Source organism: Lontra canadensis, unplaced genomic scaffold (assembly GCF_010015895.1).
Source record: "Lontra canadensis isolate GAN:19392208 unplaced genomic scaffold, GSC_riverotter_1.0 scaffold125, whole genome shotgun sequence".
Taxonomy (NCBI): domain Eukaryota; kingdom Metazoa; phylum Chordata; class Mammalia; order Carnivora; family Mustelidae; genus Lontra; species Lontra canadensis.
Window position 1 is genome coordinate 2,937,456 of NW_022631119.1, and position 21,977 is coordinate 2,959,432.

General features: G+C 39.7%; 1 protein-coding gene across 1 annotated transcript in view; it reads left to right on the top strand.

The window, feature by feature from the left end:
• Positions 1-21,977, top strand: part of LOC116857594 (zinc finger protein 574-like) — a 57,814-nt gene that overhangs the window by 19,239 nt on the left and 16,598 nt on the right. The gene's annotated exons all lie outside the window — the stretch shown is intronic.

Here is a 21,977-nt window from a genome sequence, read left to right on the forward strand (position 1 = left end):
AATTCTGCTCAAACAGGGTTGCCTGAGTAACAGCACAGCAAGCCCCTCCCCGCAGAAGATAAGCTGAAAGAACAAGAGGCCAATAACTCTAAGGTCCCAACAGGTGCATCTTGTTTGGATTGTAGTCAATAATCTGGACTCTGTACATTCCCTCAACCACATCTCACCAGAATGACTAGGAGGAGGAACCCCCAAGAGAGGAAAAAATTCAGAGACTGTGACCTCTGCCACAGAACTAATGGATTTGGACATAAGCAAGATGTCAGAAATAGACTTCAGGGTAACAGTTATGTAGACAATAGCTAGGCTGGAGAAAACCATTAATGGAAACATAGATTCTCTAAGGGCAGAAGTGAGAGCTGATCTGGCAGAACTTAAAAATGCTATCAATGAGATCCAATCTAATCTAGATACTCTAACAGCTAGGGTAAATGAGGCAGAAGAATGAATTAATGATCTATAAGACAAACTGATAGAAAAGAAGGATCAGGAGGCCTAGAACAAATAGCTTAGAATCCATGAAAACAGAATTAGAGAAATAAATGATGCCATGAAACATTCCAATGTCAGAATTATTGGGATCCCTGAGGGGGTGGAGAGAGAGGACTAGAAGATATAGCTGAGAAAATCCTAGCTGAGAATTTCCCTGATCTGGGGAATGAGACAAGTGTTTGTGTCCTAGAGGCAGAGAGAACACCCCCCAAGATCAAGGAGGGCAGACCGATGCACGCCCCACCCCCACCCCCAGCATGTGATAGTGAAACTTGCGTATCTTAAAACCAGATAAAACATCCTAAGGGTAGCTAGGGGTAAGAGATTCCTTACATACAGGAGGAGGAACATCAGAATAACGTCAGACCATCCACAGAAACCTGATAAGCCAGAAAGGACTGGCAAGACATATTCAGAGCACTAATGAAAAGAACATGCAGCCAAGAATATTTTATCTGGCAAGGCTGTCATTTAGAATGGATGGAGAGATAAAGAGCTTCCAAGACTGGCAAAAACTTAAAGAATATGTGACCACTAAGCCAGCCCTACAAGAAATATTAAGGGCGGGGGGGTTCTATAAGAGAAGAAAGACCCCCAAGAGTAATATAGAACAGAAATTTACAGAGACAATCTATAGAAACAGGGACCTCACAGGCAACATGACAACAATAAAGACATATCTTTCAATAATCGCTCAACATGAATGGCCTAAGTGCTCCCATAAAATGGCACAGGGTTGCAGATTGGATAAAGAAAAGGACCCATGCATATGCTGTCTACAAGAGATTCATTTTGAACCTAAAGATACATCCAGACTGAAAGTGAAGGGATGGAGAACCATCTTTCATGCCACTGGACATCAAAAGAATGCTGGGGTAGCAATTCTCATTTCAGACAAATTAGATTTTAAGCTAAAGACTGTAGTCAGAGATACAGAAAGACACTACATCATTTTTTTAAAAGATTTTATTTATTTATTTGACAGAGATCACAAGCAGGCAGAGAGGCAGGCAGAGACAGAGAGAGGGGGAAGCAGGCTCCCCGCTGAGCAGAGAGCCTGATGCGGGGCTCAATCTCAGGACCCCAGGATCATGACCTGAGCCAAAGGTAGAGGCTTTAACCCACTGAGCCACCCAGGCGCCCTGACACTACATCATTCTTAAAGGGTCTATCCAACAAGAAGATCTAACAATTGTAAATATCTATGCCCCCAACATGGGAGCAGGCAATTACATAAGCCAACTGTTAATCAAAATAAAGAGACATATTGATAATAATACATTAATTGCAGTGGATCTTAACACTCTACTCTCAGCAATATACAGATCATCTAAGCAGAAAAATCAACAAAGAAACAAGAGTGTTGAATGACATACTGAACCAGATGGACCTCACAGATATATACAGAACTTTTCACCCTAAACAATAGAATACACATTCTTCTTGAGTGCACATGGAACTTTCATCAGAATAGACAACATACTAGGTCACAACTCAGGTCTCAACTGATACCAAAAGATTGAGATTATTCCCTGCATATTCTCAGAACACAATGCTTTGAAACTGGAACTCAACCACAAGAAAAAGTTTAGAAGAAATTCAAACACTTGGAAGCTAAAGACCATCCTGCTCAAGAATGTTTGGGTCAACTGGGAAATCAAAGAAGAACTTAAACAATTCATGGAAACCAGTGAGAACAAAAACACATTGGTCCAAAACCTATGGGATACGGGAAAGATGGTCCTAAGGGGGAAATATATAGCCATCCAAGCCTCACTCAAAAACACCAGAAAGGGGCGCCTGGGTGGCTCAGTGGGTTAAAGCCTCTGCCTTTGGCTCAGGTCATGATCCCAGGGTCCTGGGATCGAGCCCCGCATCGGGCTCTCTACTCAGCAGGGAGCCTGCTTCCTCTCTCTGACTGCCTCTCCACCTACTTGTGATCTCTGTCTGTCAAATAAATAAAATCTTCCAAAAAAAAAAAACAAAAACAAAAACAAAAAAACAGAAAAACCCCAAATACACAAACTCTCTTTACACCTTAAAGAACTGGAGAATCAACAACAAATTAAGCCTACCCCACACACAAGAAGGGAAATAATTAAGATTAGGGCAGAGATCAATGAAATAGAAACCAGAAAAGAGAAAGGACCTAAATTAATAAAATTATAAATGAAAGGGGAGAGATCACAATTAATAGCAGGGAAATAGAAACAATCATCAGAAATTATTATCAATAGCTATATGCCAAGAAGTTAAGCAACCTAAAAGAAATGGATGCATTCCTGGAAGCCTATAAATTTCCAAGACTGAAACAGGAAGAAATTGACAACCTGAATGGGCCAATAACTAGTAATGAGATTGAAGCAGTGATCAAAAACCTCCCAAAAAAACAAGAGTCCAGGACCTAATGGATTCCCTGGGGAATTCTATCAAACATTCAAAGAAGACATAATACCTATTCTCTTGAAGCTGTTTCAAAAAATAGAAACAGAAGGAAAACTTTCAGACTCTTTCTATGAGGCCAGCATCACCTTGATCCCCAAACCAGGCAAAGACTCCATCAAAAAGGAGAATTTCAGACCAATATCCTATATGGATGCCAAGATTCTCAACAAGATCCTAGCTAATAAGATCCAACAGGACATTAAGAAGATTATCCACCATGGCCAGGTGGGATTTAACCCAGAGATGCAAGGGCGGTTCAACATTCACAAATCAATGTGATAGAACAAATTAATAAGAGAAGAGAGAACCACATGGTCCTCTCAATTGATGCAGAAAAAACATTTGACAAAATATGGTATCCTTTCCTGATTAAAACTCTTTAGAGTATAGAGATAGAGGGAACATTCCTCAACTTCATAAAATCCATCTATGAAAAACCCACAGCGAATATCATTCTCAATGGGGAAAAGCTGAAAGCCTTTCCCTTAAGATCAGGAACACGACAAGGATGCCCACTCTCACCACTACTGTTCAATATATTACTAGAAGTCCCAGCAACAGCAATCAGACAACAAAAAGAAATAAAAGGCATTCAAATTGTCAAAGAAGAAGTCGAACTCTCTCTTTTCACCGATGACATGATACTTTATGTGGAAAACCTAAAAGACTCCACCCAAATTACTAGAACTCAGTAATGTGGCAGGCTACAAAATCAGTGCACAGAAATCAGTTGCTTTCTTATACACTAACAGTGAAACTGTAGAAAGGGAAATTAGAGAATCTATTCCATTTACAATGACACCAAAAACCATAGGATACATTGGCATAAACCTAACCAAAGAGGTAAGAGATCTATACTCGAGGAACTACATCAAATTGTCTGATTTCAAGCTTTATTACAAAGCTGTGATCACAGCATGGTACTGGCACAAAACCAGACACATAGACCAATGGAACAGAGTATAGAGCCCAGATATAGACTCTCAACTCAATGGTCAAATAATCTTTGACAAAGCAGGAAAAAATATCCAATGGAAAAAAAGACAATAAATGGTGCTGGGAAAATTGGAAACTACATACAGAAGAATGAAACTCGACCACTCTCTTACACCATACACAAAGATAAACTCAAAATGGATGAAAGACCTCAATGTGAGACAGGAATCCGTCAAAATCCTAGAGGAGAACACAGGCAGTAACCTCTTCAACATCAGCCACCGCAATTTCTTTCAAGACACGTCTCCAAGGACAAAGGAAACAAAAGTGAAAATGAACTTCTGGGACCTCATCAAGATAAAAATCTTCTGCACAGCAATGGAAACAGCAAAACAAAGAGGCAACCATGGAATGGGAGAAGATATTTGCAAATGACAGCACAGACAAAGAGCTGATATCCAAGATCTATAAAGAACTTCTCAAACTCAACACCCAAAAAACAAATAAACAAGTCAAAAAATTGGCAGAAGACATGAACAGACACTTCTCTAATGAAGACATACAAATGGCTAACAGACACATGAAAAAATGTTCATCATCATTAGCCATCAGGGAAATCCAAATCGAAACCATATTGAGATACCACCTTACACCAGTTAGAATAGCAAAAATTAACAAGGCGAGAAATGACAAATGTTGGAGAGGATGTGGGGAAAGGGGAACCCTCTTACACTGTTGGTGGAAATCCAAGTTGGTGCAGCCACTTTGGAAAACAGTGTGGAGGTTCCTCAAAAAACTAAAAATAGAGCTACCTTTACCCTATGACCTGACAATTGCATATTCTTTCTCAAATTAAAAAAAAAATCTTATTTTAAAAAAAAAAGAACATTAAAAAGATCAGTATGGGACAAAATGACATCCTGTACCTCAGTTTTGTTAAATAACAAAAATTCAACTAAGTATCAAATTGGCCTTAATTCAGTGATTGGGCAGTATCCCACCTAGCAATAGAAAGGAACTCCTATGAGCTATAGAAAAGGAAAGGTTTTTATTTATTTTTTTTAATATTTTATTTATTTATTTGACAGACAGAGATCACAAGTAGGCAGAGAGGCAGGCAGAGAGAGAGGGGAGGGAAGCAGGCTCCCCTCGGAACTGAAAGCCCGATGCGGCGCTTGATCCCAGGACTCTGGGATCATGACCCGAGCTGAAAGCAGAGGCTTTAACCCACTGAGCCACTCAGGTGCCCCAAGGAAAGGTTTTTAAAGACAGAAAGGGAGTGGAAAATAATTATCAGCAAAGAATGCACTGTTTCCGGTAAGACCAACTTCTAAGGGGAATTGAAGGGGTCGAAGAGCAGATTGTCACCAATGCTGACAGGTAATTTCACATTGACTAACTAAAGGTTACATTCCTGGGGGTTGAAACTGTTAGGTTAGGTTAGGTATTAAGTCTTGGTTTGCTGACATGGGTTTTAGCATAAATAACTACATTTTGGGCCAGGTGTCTCCTTTTTGACAGGTTATAATGCACTAAGAAGAACAGAGCAACTCCTGTTCTATTTCTGCCAAATGGCATTATCAGAATCTAATCATAAGGAAATCGCAGAAATGCAAATTCAGCAATATTGTACAGAATAACTGGCCTTTTCTGTTCAAAAACGTCAAGATCAGGAAACACAAAGCTTGAGGAATTATTTCAGATGAAAGGAGACTAAAGAAACAGGCATCTGGGTGGCTCAATGGGCTAAGCCTCTGCCTTCGGTTCATGTCATGATCTCAGGATTGAACCCCCGCATTGGGCTCTCTGCTCAGCAGGGAGCCTGCTTCCCCCCTCTCTCTGCCTGCTTCTCTCCTACTTGTGATCTCTCTCTCTGTCAAATAAGTAAATATAATCTTTTTTTAAAAAAGAGAGACAGGACAATTAAATATAATGGATGATCCTGGATCAGAAAAAAATTTCTATGAAAGCTTTATTGGAAAAATTGTGAAATAATAATAAGGTTTATAGATCAAACAAAAGTATTATATCAGTGTAATTTTCCAATTTTGATCATTGTCCTGTGATTATGAAAGAGACTGTATATATTGAAACATTTAGAGGTAAAGGAGCCTCTGTGTGCAACTGACTTTTCTGAATGACAACTGTTCAGAAAAAAAATAATCATAAAACAAATGCAATAAATGTTAGCAACTGCAGAATCTACATGAAGGGTGGAAATTGTAGCATTCTTGCAACTTTCCTGTAAGGGCAAAATTATTTCAAAATTAAAAAGTTTGTTTTTTTTTTTTTAAAGATTTTATTTATTTGACAGAGATCACAAGTAAGTAGAGAGGCAGGCAGAGAGAAAGGGAAGCAGGCTTCCTGCCGAGCAGAGAGCCCGATATGGGACTCGATCCCAGAACCCTGGGATCATGACCTGAGCCGAAGGCAGAGGCTTTAACTCACTGAGCCACCCAGGCGCCCAAAAAGGTTTTTTTTTAAAAAGAAAATGCATTCTGCCTCCTCCTTTACTCTGTGGTGTTGTGCAAGCTACTTCACCTCTCTGTGCCTCTCTGTGTCTGTCACATGAGAATCAAAACCAATTATGAGGAATAATTAATATATATAAAATTCTTAAAACTAGCCTGGCAAATAGAGCTAAAGTTTAACTTTTTACAAGTCTTACTTGAAAATATGTATTTTTTTCACCTCCAAGAAAATTTCTTTGTCTTTTTTTTCCTTCAAAATTCCCTCTTCTTCATTATTATTGGTGTCTCCTTCTAGAATTTCTATTAGACAGACATCAGAATTTCTGGAGCTGCCTTTTATATGTCATTTTTCCTCTCAAGTTTTCAAGAACTCAAGAGAGTTCTGGGAGCAACTCTGAGCTTGTTTTTTATTTTTATTTTTTTTAAAGATTTTATTTATTTATTTGACAGAGATCACAAGTAGGCAGAGAGGCAGGCAGAGAGAGAAGGGGAGAAGCAGGCTCCCTGCTGAGCAGAGAGGCGGATGCAGGGCTCAATTCCAGGACCCTGAGATCATGACCCGAGTGGAAGGTAGAGGCTTTAACCCACTGAGCCACCCAGGTGCCCCTGAGCTTGATTTTTTAAAAAATATTTTATTTATTTGAGAGAGAAAGAGCACAAGAGAGCACAAGTAGGGGCAGAGGGAGAAGCAGACTCCCTGCTGAGCAGAGAGCCCGACTCATGTTGGCTTGATCCCAGGACTGTAGGATCACAACCTGAGCCAAAGGCAGATGCTTAACTGACTAAGCCACCCAGATGCCCCAGCTTGATTTTTCTATTGTTTGTGCCACTGTCTCCATTTCCTTAGGAAAGAAAAAGAAGACATAAAACCAGATTAAGGGGGCACCTGGGTGGCTTAGTGGTTTAAGCCTCTGCCTTCAGCTCAGGTCATGATCCCAGGGTCCTGGGATGGAGCCCCACAGGGGGAATCTCTGCTCAGTGGGGAGACTGCTTCCCCCTTCTCTCTCTGCCTACTGCTCTGCCTACTTGTGATCTCTCTCTGTCAAATAAACAAATAAAAATCTTAAAAAAAAACCAAACAGATTAAGGTTTTAGAATAAAAAAAGCCCAGTCTGCTCTCTTGAAGATTAATCTGATTTTATGCATACATTTTCTTTTTTAATATTTCAGGGATTGGGGAACTGAGGTGGGGTGGGAGATTTAGAGGCTTAATTAAGTGAGCTTTGTTCCAAATTCCTGAAGTCTGGACACTTTCTGCCATTAGGTTCCTTGAAATACTCTGGTGACATTATAATAAATTCAACTTTTCATTTGTTATTAATAAAAATTAAGATTTACAATTAAATTACAATTAAAGATTTAAAATTAAAATGAACAATTAAAGTAATTCTTTTGTAGCCTCAGACTTTGTTTTAAACAATCTTTTCCTTTTAGAATGGTTTTAGGTTGGGGCGCCTGGGTGGCTTAGTGGGTTAAAGCCTCTGCCTTCAGCTCAGGTCATGATCCCAGGGTCCTGGTATAGGGTCCTGGTATCGAGCCCCGCATGGAGCCCTGCATGGAGCCCTGCATGGAGCCCCGAATGGAGCCCTGCATCTGGCTCTCTGCTTTGCAGGGAGCCTGCTTCCTCCTCTCTGTGCCTGCCTCTCTGCCTGCTTGTGATCTCTGTCTGTCAAATAAATAAATACAATCTTTAAAAAAAAGTAGAATGGCTTTAGGTTTACAGAAATAGCAAAAATCATTCAGAGTTTCCAAACAATAAGCACCCAGTTTCCCCTTTTCTTAACTTCTTACATTCCTATGGTACATTTATCACAACTAATGAACCAATAATGATACATGATTAACTAAAGCCCCATACTCCAGTCAATTTTCCTTAGTTTTCCTAATGTCCTCCTTCTGTTCCAGAATCCTACCCAGGATACATATATTTAGTCATCCTGTCTCCTTATGCTCCTCAAGATTGTTTCTCTGAATTTCCTTGTTTTTGATGAGTTTTGAGAAGTACTGACTGTCACTAAAGTTGGGATTGGGATTGCTTAATGTTCTCCCCCTAGTTAGACCGGGGGTTTGGATTTTGGGGGAGGAAGACCACAACTAACATTCTCAAAAAATCATATCAAAGGCATGCTATTAACATAACTTATCACTGAATTGTTAGCCTTAAACACCTCGCTGAGGAAGTGTTTGCCAGGTTTCTCCACTGTAAAGTTTACTTTTTACCCTTTGTAGGGTATTTTACTATTTGGAAGGAAGTCGCTATGCACAGCCCATAGTTAACGTGTAGGAAGGAATGCTCCAAATACCTAAGGAGGAGTAACGTATAAAAATATTATCTAGAATTCTTCCATATGGGAGATTTGTCTATTTTCTCATCTATTCTTTTCCATTTTTTAAAAAAAGCAAACTCTACACCTCCTGTGGGGTTTGAATTTGCAACCCTGAGATCAAGAGTTACATGCTCTACTGACTGAGCCAGCCAGGTGCCCCAACTCCAATTTTTTAAATTTATTCAACCATTTATTTATATCAGGATGGACTCATGGGTATTTATTTTATTTTTTTCCTCAAACTGTTCCAGCTCTGACTATTGTAAGTTCTTTCAGTTGGCTCCTATATTCCTTTGACAAATCTTCATCATTTTGTTTTTGAGCACTTCCTTTACTTTCTGGTACTACAAGATATTCCAGGCTTACCTTGTATATTCCCTGCCCAGTCCTATTATCAGCCATTTCTCCAAGAGCTATTATTCTTTTCATTTTAGAATGGTATTAGAAACCAAGATCTGGGCAAAGGGATTGCTCATTCTCCCTGGGATATCATTGCTTCCAGGCCCTCTCAGCAGACAACACTAAAGAATATATTTGTATATATACATATACCCAAGTATACACATGTATCTATAATTATATATGTGTGTTGTTAAAAAACAAAATTCAACATGAGTGAACTTGAAAGTCTATTGGTTTTATTCCATGACTCCTGAAGCTGGCAGCATCCCATCTTGCAGGTAGAAAGGAGCTCTGGAACTACATGAAATAGGAAGGTTTTAAGGCAGAAGTGGGGTGGGACAAGGAAATTAAAAGAATGGATTAGGAGGGAAAGATGGTGGTGGACTAGGAAGACCCTTGGCTCACAAATACAACTACACACCTATCATATCATCCTAAACTGATCATGAAATCGATCTGCAGACTGGCAGAAAATACTCCACAACTAAAGGTAGAGAAGAAGCCACACTGATGAAGGGAGGAATTGTGGAGACACCGCTTGGGAGAGAAACAGATCGTGGTTGCAAGCAGCAGCAAGGGAACCATGGTTGCAGAGAAGGGTGAGAGACAGCACACAGGGGAATGCATAGGGAAAATGAATCCCCATAGCAACTGGTTTGGAAAGTGAGAGGGTCCAAATTTCGTGAGTTCTTGCAACCAGCGGGGCTTAATGCTTGGAGTTTTAAAGGTCAGCGTGCTTGGCTCTAGGAGAGCTTGGAGGGCATCGGGGCCGTTCCTGGGGAAAAGGCAGGGCATTCAGCCCACAGACATAGAGCGTGGAAACAGCAATCTGAAGAGCTCCTGGGGTACTCAGTGGGGAGGCAACTTGCTTATCTTGGAGAGTCCCAGAAAGGTAGCGTTCAGAGAGAGCCCTCTAAGAAGAAAGGAACTGGGAGGCACCATTTCCCTCAGCCATTGCTCAGCATAAGCACAGGGCCACCTGAGGAAACCACCAAAGGGCCCATACTCACTACCTAACTTCTTCTTTTTTTTTTTTTTAAAGGTTTTATTTATTTATTTGATAGAGTAAGAGAACATAAGCAGGCAGAGCAGCAGAGGGAGAGGGAGAAGCAGGCTTCCCACTGAGCAGAGAGCCCGATGTGGGACTCAATCCCAGGACCCTGGGATCATGACCTGAGCTGAAGGTAGTCGCTTAACCAACTGAGCCACCCAGGCATCCCAGTCACCACCTAACTTCTTTACACCAAGCCCCACATCCCTGCACCGAAGAACCACCCTTCCCAGTCGCACTGTCCTCAGTCCCAGCTTGGCATGCCCCCTCCCCGAGAAGACTGACTCAATACCATGTCTCCTGACCCGGGAGTTTTGTGAGGCCTCACTTCCCATGGCTGCAGTGATAGGTCTCATTTCACAAGCAGACCAGAGCACACCTAGTTAAAATGTACCACATTCAGGTCAACTCGTGCTCTCTCTCTCACTCTTTCTCTCAAATGAATAAATAAAATCTTTAAAAATAAATAAATAGGGGCACCTGGCTGGCTCAGTGGGTTAAAGCCTCTGCCTTCAGCTCAGGTCATGGTTGGTCCTGGGATCAAGCCCCACATTGGACTCTCTGCTCAGCGGGGAGCCTGCTTTCCCCCTCTCTCTCTGCGTGCCTCTCTGCATACTTGTGATCTCTGTCTGTCAAATAAATAAAATCTTTAATAAGTAGATAAATAAGTAGATAGATAGATAAATACATAAAAGTATTCACTGTCCACAACAAGCAGAGAGTCTCTGCAGATGACTGACCTGAAGGAAAAAGTGGCCAGCACAACACAGTGGACTGCATGCAGCACACATTGGAGACACTTCCAGAAGTGCCAGGTCCAGTGGACAGGGGACACTACATGGCATTACTCCTCGTCATGAAGCTATTACCCTTGAAAACAAGAGATGTAGCAGACTTCCTAAGACAAAGAAACAGGTACAGAAACTTAGACAAGATGAGAAGACACAGAAATTTTTCCCAAATAAAAAAACAGGACAAGGCCACAGCAGAGAGCTAAGTGAAACAAATATAAGTAACATGCCTGATGGAGAATTTAAAACAGTGATTATAAGGATACTCACCGGACTTAACAAATGAGTGGAGGACATCAGTGAGACCATTAACATAGAAATAAGGAATAACATAGCAGAGATAAAGGACCAATAAATGAAAAGAGAAACACTCTTGGTAGAATGACCAGCAGGTTGGAAGAAGCAGAGGAACAAATTAATGACCTAGAAGACAGAGTAATGAAAAGTAATCAAGCTAAACAAAAGAGAGAAAAAACGAATTACACAGAATAAGAATAACTTAGGGAACTCAGTGACTCCATCAAATGTAATAACATTTATATTACAGGAGTCCCAGAAGAAGAAGAGAGAGAAAAGAAGGGGCAGAGAATTTAAGAAACAATAGCTGAAAACTTCTGTATGTGGGGGAAGGAAACAAATATCCAGATTCAAAAGGCACAGAAAACCTCCAGCAAAATCCACAAAAACAGATCCACACCAAGATATATTGTAATTAAGCTGTTAAAATACAGTGATAGAGCAAAAATGTTAAAAGTAGCAAGACAAGGGGCCCTGGGTGGCTCAATTAAGAGTCTGCCTTCAGCTCAGGTCATGATCCTGGAGTTTTGGGATTGAGCCGCATATCAGATTTCCTGCTCAGTGGGAAGTCTGCTTCTTCCCTCCCTCTGTCCCTCCTCCTGCTCATGCGCTCTCTCCCTCTCTCTCTCTCTCTCTCTCCCCGATGAATAAATAAAATCTTTTAAAATAAATAAATAAAAGTATCAAGATAGAAGAAGACAATTACATACAAAGGAAACCCCATAAGGCTATCTGCAGATTTTCCAAGCCAGAAAGGAATGGCATGATATATTCAAAGTGCAGAATGGGAAAAGTCTGAAGCCAAGAAAACTCTGTCCAGCAAGGCTATCATTCGGAATACAAGGAGAGATTAAGAGTTTCCCAGACAAGCAAAACTAAAGGAATTCCCCACCACTAAACCAGCCCTGCAAGAAATATTAAAAGGGACTCTTCGAGGGGAAAGGAGAGACCAAAAACGACAGTATGAAGGTAGGATACCCAAAAGCAGTAAAAATGCTTTCCTTTGAAAAATCAGGCAAGGAACTCACAAAATAAAAAGATGTAAAATATGATACCATATACCTAAAATATGCAGAGGAGAGGAGTAATGAATGGGTTCAAACTTAAATGACTAGCAACTTAATATAGACTGCTATATGTAGAAGAGGTCATATATAAGCCCAATGGTAACCACAAAAGAAAGCCAGCAAACCACGAAAGAGAGAAAGACAAGAAAGGATCAGAGAAAATCTTCAGAAACAACCACAAAACAAGTAATAAAATGGCAATAAATACATTTCTATCAGTAACTCTATGAATGTAAATGGACTAAATGCTCTAGTCAAAAGACATAGGGCAACAGAATGGATAAAAGAACGATGCATCCATTAGAGGCGTCTGGGTAGCTCAGTGGGTTAAAGCCTCTGCCTTCAGCTCAGGTCATGATCCCAGGGTCCTGGGATCAAGCCCTGCATCAGGCTCTCTGCTCAGCAGGGAGCCTGCTTCCTCCTCTCTCTCTGCCTGCCTCTCTGCCTACTTGTGATCTCTGTCTGTCAAATTAAAAAAAAAAAAAGAACGATGCATCCATGTTTCTTTTTTCTTTTTTAAGTCATTTTTAAAAAAATATTTTATTTATTTATTTGACAGACAGAGATCTGCAGAGAGGCAGGCCGAGAGAGAGGAAGGGAAGCAGGCTCCCCACTGAGCAGAGAGCCTGATGTGGGGCTCGATCCCAGGACCCTGGGATCATGACCTAAGCCAAAGGCAGAAGCTTAACCCACTGAGCCACCCAGGCGCCCCTATCCATATGCTTCTTACAAGAGACTCATTTTAGACCTAAAGACATCTGCAGATTGAAAGTGAGGGGTTTAGTTTGGTTTTTGTTTGTTTGTTTGTTTTAGATTTTATTCACTTATTTGACAGAGAGAGATCACAAGTAGGCAGAGAGGCAGGCAGAGAGAGAGAGGAGGAAGCAGGCTCCCTGTTGAGCAGAGAGCCCGATGCAGGGCTCGATCCCAGGACCCTGAGATCATGACACGAGCCGAAGGCAGAGGCTTAACCCACTGAGCCACCCAGGCATCCCTGAAGTGAGGGGTTTGGAAAATATTTGTCATGCAAATGGATGTCAAAAGGAATCTGGAGTGGCAATACTTATAATGGGCAAAATACACTTAAAAAAAAAAGATTTTATTTATTTGAGAGAGAGAGTGCAATCGAGAGAGCACAAGAAGGGGGAGCAGCAGAGGGAGAGGGAGAAGCAGACTACCTGCTAAGCAGGGACTCTCCCCCCCCACTCAAGGCTTGATCCCAGGACTCTGGGATCATGACCTGAACCAAAGGCAGATGCTTAAAGGATTGAGCCATTCAGGTGCCCCAACAAAATACACTTTAAAACAAAGACTATAATAAAAGAAAGAAGGACACTGTATAATAATAAAGGGAAAAATCCAGTAAGAAGATATAACAATTGTAAATATTTATGCACCCAACATGGGAGCACTCAAACATAAAACAGTTAATAACAAACATAAAGGAACTAATTGATAATAAATACAATAATAATAATAACCCCACTTACATCAATGGACAGATCATCTATGCAGGAAGTCGGCAAGTTAACAATGGCTTTGAGTGAATCGCTGGACCAGATGGATTTAACAGATATGTTCAGACCATTCTATTCCAAAACAACAGAATACACATTCTTTTCAAGTGCACATGGAACATTCTCCAAAAGAGATCACATATTAGGCCAAAAAACAAACCTCAAAAAATCCAAAAGGATCAAAGTTATACCATGTTATCTTTTCTAATCACAATGTTAGAAGTTAACCACAGGAAAAAATCTGGAAAGATCACAAATACATGAAGGTCAAATAACATGCTACTAAACAATTAATGGATTAACCAGGAAATAAAAGAAGAAATAAAAAAAGTACACGGAAATAAATGAAAATGAAAATACAATGTTTCAAAACCTTTGGGATACAGCAAAAGCAGTTGCCAGGAGGGAAGTTTATAGCAATTAAGGTCTACTTCAAGAACCAAGAACAATCTCAAATAACCCAACCCTACATCTAGAGGATCTAGAAAAAGAGTAACAAAATCTAAAACCACCAGAAGGAAGGAGGAGCGCTTGGGTGGCTCAGTGCGTTAAAGCCTCTGCCTTCAGCTCAGGTCATGATCCCAGGGTCCTGGGATCGAGCCCTGCATCAGGCTCTCTGCTCAGCAGGAAGCCTGCTTCCTCCTCTCTCTCTGCCTGCTTGTGATCTCTGTCTGTCAAATAAATAAAATCTTTAAAAAAATAAATAAATAAAATAAGGGCGCCTGGGTGGCTCAGTGGTTAAAGCCTCTGCTTTCGGCTCAGGGCCCTGGGATCGAGGCCCGCATCGGGCTCTCTGCTCAGCGGGGAGCCTGCCTCCTCCTCCTGTCTCTCTCTGCCTGCCTCTCTGCCTACTTGTGATCTGTCAAATAAATGAAAAAAAAAAAATCTAAAAATAAATAAATAAATAAAATAAAACCATCAGGAGGAAGGAAATAATAAAGAGTAGAGCAGGAATAAATGATACAGAAACTAAAAACACAATAGAACAGATCAATGAAACTAGAAGCTGGTTCTTTGAATATATCAATAAAATTGATAAACCTCTAGCCGGATTTAGCAAGGAAAAAAGAGAAAGGACCCAAATAAATAAAATTACAGATGAGAGAGTAGAAATAACAACCAATACCACAGAAATGCAAAAAATTATAATAGAATGTTATGTAAAACTGGGGCGCCTGGGTGGCTCAGTTGAGCATCTGCCTTCAGCTTGGGTCATGATCCCAGGGTCCTGGGATTAGCCCCAAGTCAGGCTCCTTACTCAGTGGGGAGACTGCTTCTCCCTCTGCCTGGTGATGCCACTGCTTGTCCCTTGTCAAATAAATAAATAAAATATTTTTTAAAATTATTTACAAAAAATTATGAAAACTACATGTCAATAAATTGAACAACCTAGAAGAATTGGATAAATTCCTAGAAACATATAACCTACCAAAACTGAAGTAGGAAGAAATAGAAAATTTGAACAGACTGATTACCAGCAATGAAACGGAATGCGAATCAAAACAAACAAAAATCCTGGACCAGATGGTTTCGTAGGCAAATTCTACCAAACATTTAAAGAAGAGTTAATACCTTTTTTTCTCAAAATATTCCAAAAACTAGAAAAGGTAGGAAAACTTTCAAATTCTTTCTATGAAGCCAGCATTACCCTGATACCAAAACCAGATAAAGACACCACAAAAAAAGAGAACTATAGGCCAATAAATTTGATGAACATAAATGCAAAAATTATCAATAAAATACTACAAACCAAATACAACAACAGACTAAAAAAGTCATTCATCATGATCAAATGGAATTTATTCCTGTGTTGCAAGTGTGGTTTAAGATTTGCAAATGAGGGACACCTGGGTGGCTCAGTGGATTATGATCCCAGGGTCCTGGGGTTGGCCCCGCACTGGGCTCCCTGCTGAGCAGAGAGCCTACTTCCCCGTCTCTCTGTCTCTGTCTGCCTCTCTGCCTACTTGTGATCTCTGTCTGTCAAATAAATAAATAAAATCTTTAGAGAAAAAAAAATATTTGCAAATGAATCAACATGATACATCACATCAGTAAGAGGAAGGATAAGAATCATATGTTCATTTGAATCGATGCAGAAAAAGCAGGTGACGAAGTACAACATCCATTCATTTTAAAAAACCCTCAACAAGGGGCGCTTCGGTGGCTCGTGGGTTAAGCCTCTGTCTTCGGCTCTGGTCCTGATCTCGGGATCCTGGGATTAAGCCCCGCATCAGGGTCTCTGCTCAGCGGGGAGCCTGCTTTCCCCTCTCTCCGCCTGCCTCTCTGCCTACTTGTGCTCTCTCTCTGTCAAATAAATAAAATCCTAAAAAAAAAAAACCTTAACAAAGTAGATTTAAAGGGAACATACCTCAACAAAATAAAGGCCATATATGAAAAACCCACAGCTAAGATCATCCTCGATGGGGAAAAACTGAGAGCCTTTCCCCTAAGGTCAGGAACAAGACAAGGATGTCCACTCTCACCACTTTTATTCAACATAATACTGGAAGTCCTAGCTACAGCAATCAGGACAACAGTAACAATAAAAAAGGAATCCAAATCAGTATTTGCAGATGATGTGATACTATACATAGAAAACCCAAAGGATTCCACCCCAAAACTGCTAGAACTGATCAATGAATTCAGTAAAGTGACAGGACACAAAATCAATCTACAGAAATCTGATGCATTTCATACACCAATAATGAAGAAGCAGGAAGAGAAATTTTTTAAAAATCCCATTTAAGGGGCGCCTGGGTGGCTCAGTGGGTTAAGCCTCTGCCTTCAGCTCAGGTCATGGTCTCAGCGTCCTGGGGTCGAGCCCCTCATTGGGCTTTCTGTTCAGCAGAGAGCCTGCTTCCTCTTCTCTCTCTGCCTGCCTCTCTGCCTGATCTCTCTCTCTCTGTCAAATAAATAAATAAAATCTAAAAAAAAAATTTTTTTAAATCCCATTTAAAATTGCACCAAAAATAATAAGATACCTAGGAATAAACCTAACCAGAGGTGAAAGACCTGTACTCTAAAAACTATAAAACAGGGGCGCCTGGGTGGCTCAGTGGGTTAAGCCGCTGCCTTCGGCTCAGGTCATGATCTCAGGGTCCTGGGATCGAGTCCCGCATCGGGCTCTCTGCTCAGCAGGGAGCCTGCTTCCCTCTCTCTCTCTCTCTCTGCCTGCCTCTCCATCTACTTGTGATCTCTGTCAAATAAATAAATAAAATCTTTAAAAAAAAATAAATAAAAAAAAATAAAAACTATAAAACATTCATGAAAGAAACTAAAGACGACATAAGGAAATGGAAAAACAATCCATATTCATGGATTGGAAGAAAAAATGTTGTTAAAATGTCTATACGACCCAAAGCAATCTACAAATTTAAAGCAATCCCTATCAAAATACCAACAGTATTTTTCACAGAGCTAGAACAAACAATCCTAAAATGTGTATGGAGCTCAAATAGCCAAATCATCTTGAAAAGGATAGCAAAGCTGGAGGCATCACAATTCTGGACTTTAAGTTAGATTACAAAACTCTCTGGGAGGGGCGCCTGGGTGGCTCAATGGGTTAAAGCCTCTGCCTTTGGCTCAGGTCATGATCCCAGGGTCCTGGGATAGAGCCCTGCATCGCATCAGGCTCTCTGCTCAGTGGGGAGCCTGCTTCTCCTCTTCTGTCTCTGCCTGCCTCTCTGCCTACTTGTGATCTCTGTCTGACAAATAAATAAATAAATAAATCTTTAAAAACAAAACAAAACTGTGAATGCCTAGGTGACTGGAATTTATGGGGTAGGATCAAGAAAATAGTTCTCTGCAAAGAAAGAGTCCCAGAACTATGCATAGGCATCTTCTTAAAATCTTAATACTAAGGGATGCATGTACAGGGAGACTCTACATAACCTAACAGAGAACAACTGCTGGAGAGCTGTGAGCCGAACAGTGATTCTAGAAGTTACACAGTGCTGGGAAACAGGAAATTCAAAACACGCAGAGTGGATAAACACTTCTGCACACCCTCATAGTTGGCTGATACCCTAGAAAGTCAACATTTTAAGTGTAGGGCTATGTTAGACCTAAAGGAAAGGCTACTCTAAAGCTACCGGAAGAAAGCTTCAAAGTAGGCCTTGAAAGGATCAAACTGATTTACCAGAAAATTTACCAGCCACTATAAAGAAAATCAATATTCTTTAAAGTAAGATAACAAATTCCAAGCTCTCAACAACATAGTATCTATGATGTATAATATACAATAAAAAATGGCTAGGCATTCAAAAAAGCTGGCAAATGTGATCCTTAAGCAGGAAAAAGGCAACCAGTAGAAACAGAACTTGAGATTACCCAGATATTAGAATTAGAAGGCAGTATAAATATGTTTATTAACTTAATGGAAAATATGGTCATAATGATTAAATGGACAATGACGAGAGACAAACTCTCTAGAGGCTAGATACACAAAGGAAGCCATTTTAGATTTCTTTCTAAGTCAGCATGACTGTATATAAACTTTGTTCAAACCAAAAACCTGATTTATGGTCTGTCATGCTTGCATTGTACATCTGCTTTGTGAATGAGTAACTAAAGGAAAACCATCTTCTCCTTGAGATACTTATTGATAAATGTTCCTAGTCCCTGCATTTCTTGACTTTAAAATTTATGATTTCTGCCTATATGGTAATTATAATCTTGTGAGCTTTTACAAGATGTGAAAAACTATATAACCCTGTAAAAACTGTTCATTCTCTGGAGCACTATCTTTGCTGTGAAGAGCACGAAAAAACATTTCCTGGGCAGCTGTCCTAACCTGGGGTCAAATAAAACTCTCTTAGAGATTCCAAAAGGTTTGTTCATTTTGCATCAACAATAGGAACTCTAGCAGAAAAACAGAATGTATAAAATAGAACTAAAAATGGAAGTTTTATGGGGCACCTGAGTGGCTCAGTCAGTTAAGCACCTGGCTCTTGGTTTCAATCCAGGTCATGATTTCAGGGTCCTGGGATAGAGCTTTTATGGGCTCCCCACTCAGTGGGAGTCTGCTTATCCCTCTTCCTCTGCCCTGCCTCCCACTTGCACTCTCTCTCTCTCAAATAAATAAATAAATCTTAAAAAAAGAAAATGAAAGTTTTATAGCAGAATAAACTGAAATGAAAATTTCACTGAATGAGCATAAGAAGAGACGGGAGACATCAGAAGAAATAGCCGGTAATCACCATGATAGATCAATAATAATCCAATCCGAAGTACTTTAAAAATGAAAAAGACTGAAAAAACAAACAGAGGCACTTATGAAACAAGACTTATAACTAAAGTTCTAGAATGAGAGGAGTAACAGAATGTGGTAGAACAAAAATTATGACCAAAACTACCAAAATTCAACAAACAGAAAATCTTATAATCAGATAGAGAAAAACAATACATAAAATATTGGAGACCAAAAGTATGAATAATGCTGACTTTTAATTAGAAACAACGATAGCAAAAAGACAATGGAATAACATCTTCAAAGAATTAAAGAAGGGGCGCCTGAGTGGCTCAGTGGGTTAAAGCCTCTGCCTTCATTCAGCTCAGGTCATAATCTCAGGGTCCTGGGATCGAGCCCTGCATCGGGCTCCCTGCTCAGTGGGGAGCCTGCTTCCCTCTCTCTCTCTCTCTCTCTGCCTGCTCTCTGCCTGCTTGTGATCTCTGTCTGTCAAATTAAAAAAAAAAAAAAGAATTAAAGAAAAACATGTCAATTCAGAATTCTGTTTCCAGAGAAAATATGCTTTTAAAATGAAGATGAGACAAACGATAAGAGACTCTTAATCTCATGAAACAAACTGAGGGTTGCTGGGGGGTGGGGAGGTAGGGATAGGGTGGCTGGGTGATGGACATTGGGGAGGGTGTGGACTATGGTGAGTGCTGTGAAATGTGTAAGCCTGATGATTCACAGACCTGTAGCCCTTGGGCAAATAATACAGTATATGTTAATAAAAAATTAAAATGAAGATGAAATAAAGATATTTTCAGATAAATTAAAATTTAGATTATAACTAGCAGAACAGCAGTTTAGAAAATAGTAAAGGAAGTTCTTCAGGTTGAAGAGAATTGTCTTTAGATGAAAATATAGGAAGGAGGGGCACCTGGGTGGCTCAGTGGGTTGGGGCCTCTGCCTTCGGCTCAGGTCATGATCTCAGAGTCCTGGGATCGAGCCCTGCATCGGGTTCTCTGCTCAGCAGGGAGCCTGCTTCCCCCTCTCTCCCTGCCTGCCTCTCTGCCTACTTGTGATCTATCTCTCTGTCAAATAAATAAATAAAATCTTAAAAAGAAAAGAATAAGAAGTGTAAATGAAATGATACTGTTTACAAGGTTCTTATACTTTACACAGAGTGGTACAATATTAATTCTAAGTAAGCTATATTTAATAAGGATGCATATTTTAAGCCCTATAGCAACCTCTAACAAGATGCATAAGGTATAGTAAAGATCCAACAGAAAAATTCAAATATACCAGAAAAAATTAATCAGTTCTCCAAAAAAGAGAGGAAAGGATAGTTAATTTTAAAAATGTGGCAAATAGAAATCAACCAAATAGTAAATATAAATCCAATCAAATTAATAATTACATAAATATAAATGGATAAGTATTTCAATGAAAAACCAGAGACGATCATACTGGATAAAAAATGTGAAACTCAAATCACATGGTATCTACCAGAAACATATTTTAAATATAAAATCACAGCTAGATGCAAGGAAAAAAAATGGAAAAAGATATACCAGCCAAGCAGTAAGCATAGGAAAACTAAAGTGACTATACTAATACTAGACAAAATAAACATTAAGATGAGACATAAAGAAATGTTTCATAATAGAAGGATCAATTCATTGGGAAGACACACAATCATAAATGTGACTATACTATATAATAGAGCTTCAAAATACACGAAGCAAAAACTGAACCAACTCAAGGGAGAAATTGACAAATCTAAAATTGTAGTTTTCATGTATCTCCTACTTCAGATATATTCTCCTATTTGCAAAATGAGAATAAGATTGGCCTTGACATTTTCAAATAATTTCTAATTTTTATATTCTTTTTTTAAAAGTTTTATATTCTTGAGAGAAGAACAAATTCTTCCATCTATTAACTACTGTATCAAAATATTTGAGATGGGGAGGATGCTGCAGTAGTAGATAAATCCTAGTGGGCTTATCCCATTCCTTTCCTGAATGAACCCAGGACATGACAAATTCAATGATTACTCACCTGAGCTTTCTTCTGAAGATACTCTTCCTAATGTTCACTTTTCAATCCTCTTCATCAGGAAGACAAAAACATTATAATATGCACTTTGTAACAGAGCTTGATAATACCTGAAACAAAACCCGATGGAACTAAAGGGAAAACAGAAATAAACACATTTTTCTCATACCTCTAATTACTAGATTTTTAAAAATCAGTAAGAATAAAGGACATCTGAATGACAACTCATTAGTTCCCCCTTACTCTCAGAGGGCACTTTTCAAGACCCAAAGGGGATCCCTGGAAGGGTAGATAGTACTGAACCCCATATATACTGTTTTTTTTTTCTATACATACATACCTATAATAAAGTTTAATTTATAAATTAGGGACAGTAAGAGGTTAACAGAAATAATAATGAAATATAACAATTATAACTATGTTGTATGTTGCAAAGCTTTTGCAATATAACAAAAGTTATGTGAATGTGTTCTCTTTCCCAAAATATCTTATTTGACCTACTCACCTTGTGATGTGAGATGATAAAATGCCTAATAATGCGAGGAAGTGAGGTGAATGATGTACACATTGTGACACAGCATTAGGCTACTGTCGATCTTCTCCCCAAACGAGGAGTGTCTGCTTGGGATGGCCTTTGAGGGCTGGGAACTGAAACTGAGGAAAGAGAAATGGCCGATAAGCGGGGGGAGGGCAACTTTATCGATCACCTTAACCCAACAGAATTTATAGAACAATTTGTTCACAACTGCCAAGAAGGAGAAAAAAACCGAGAAGAGGAAGAAAGGGAAGGAGAGAGCTCGAGCAAGCACGAGCTATCTTCCTGTGTCGTCCGCTCCCCGTTCTGATACGGTTTGAGGATATTTTTATTCAGAACTTGACATATATCCACATCCTACTTGGGCATATATACTGAGCACCTGCTGTGCGCCTAGTAGGTACATTATGTGTTT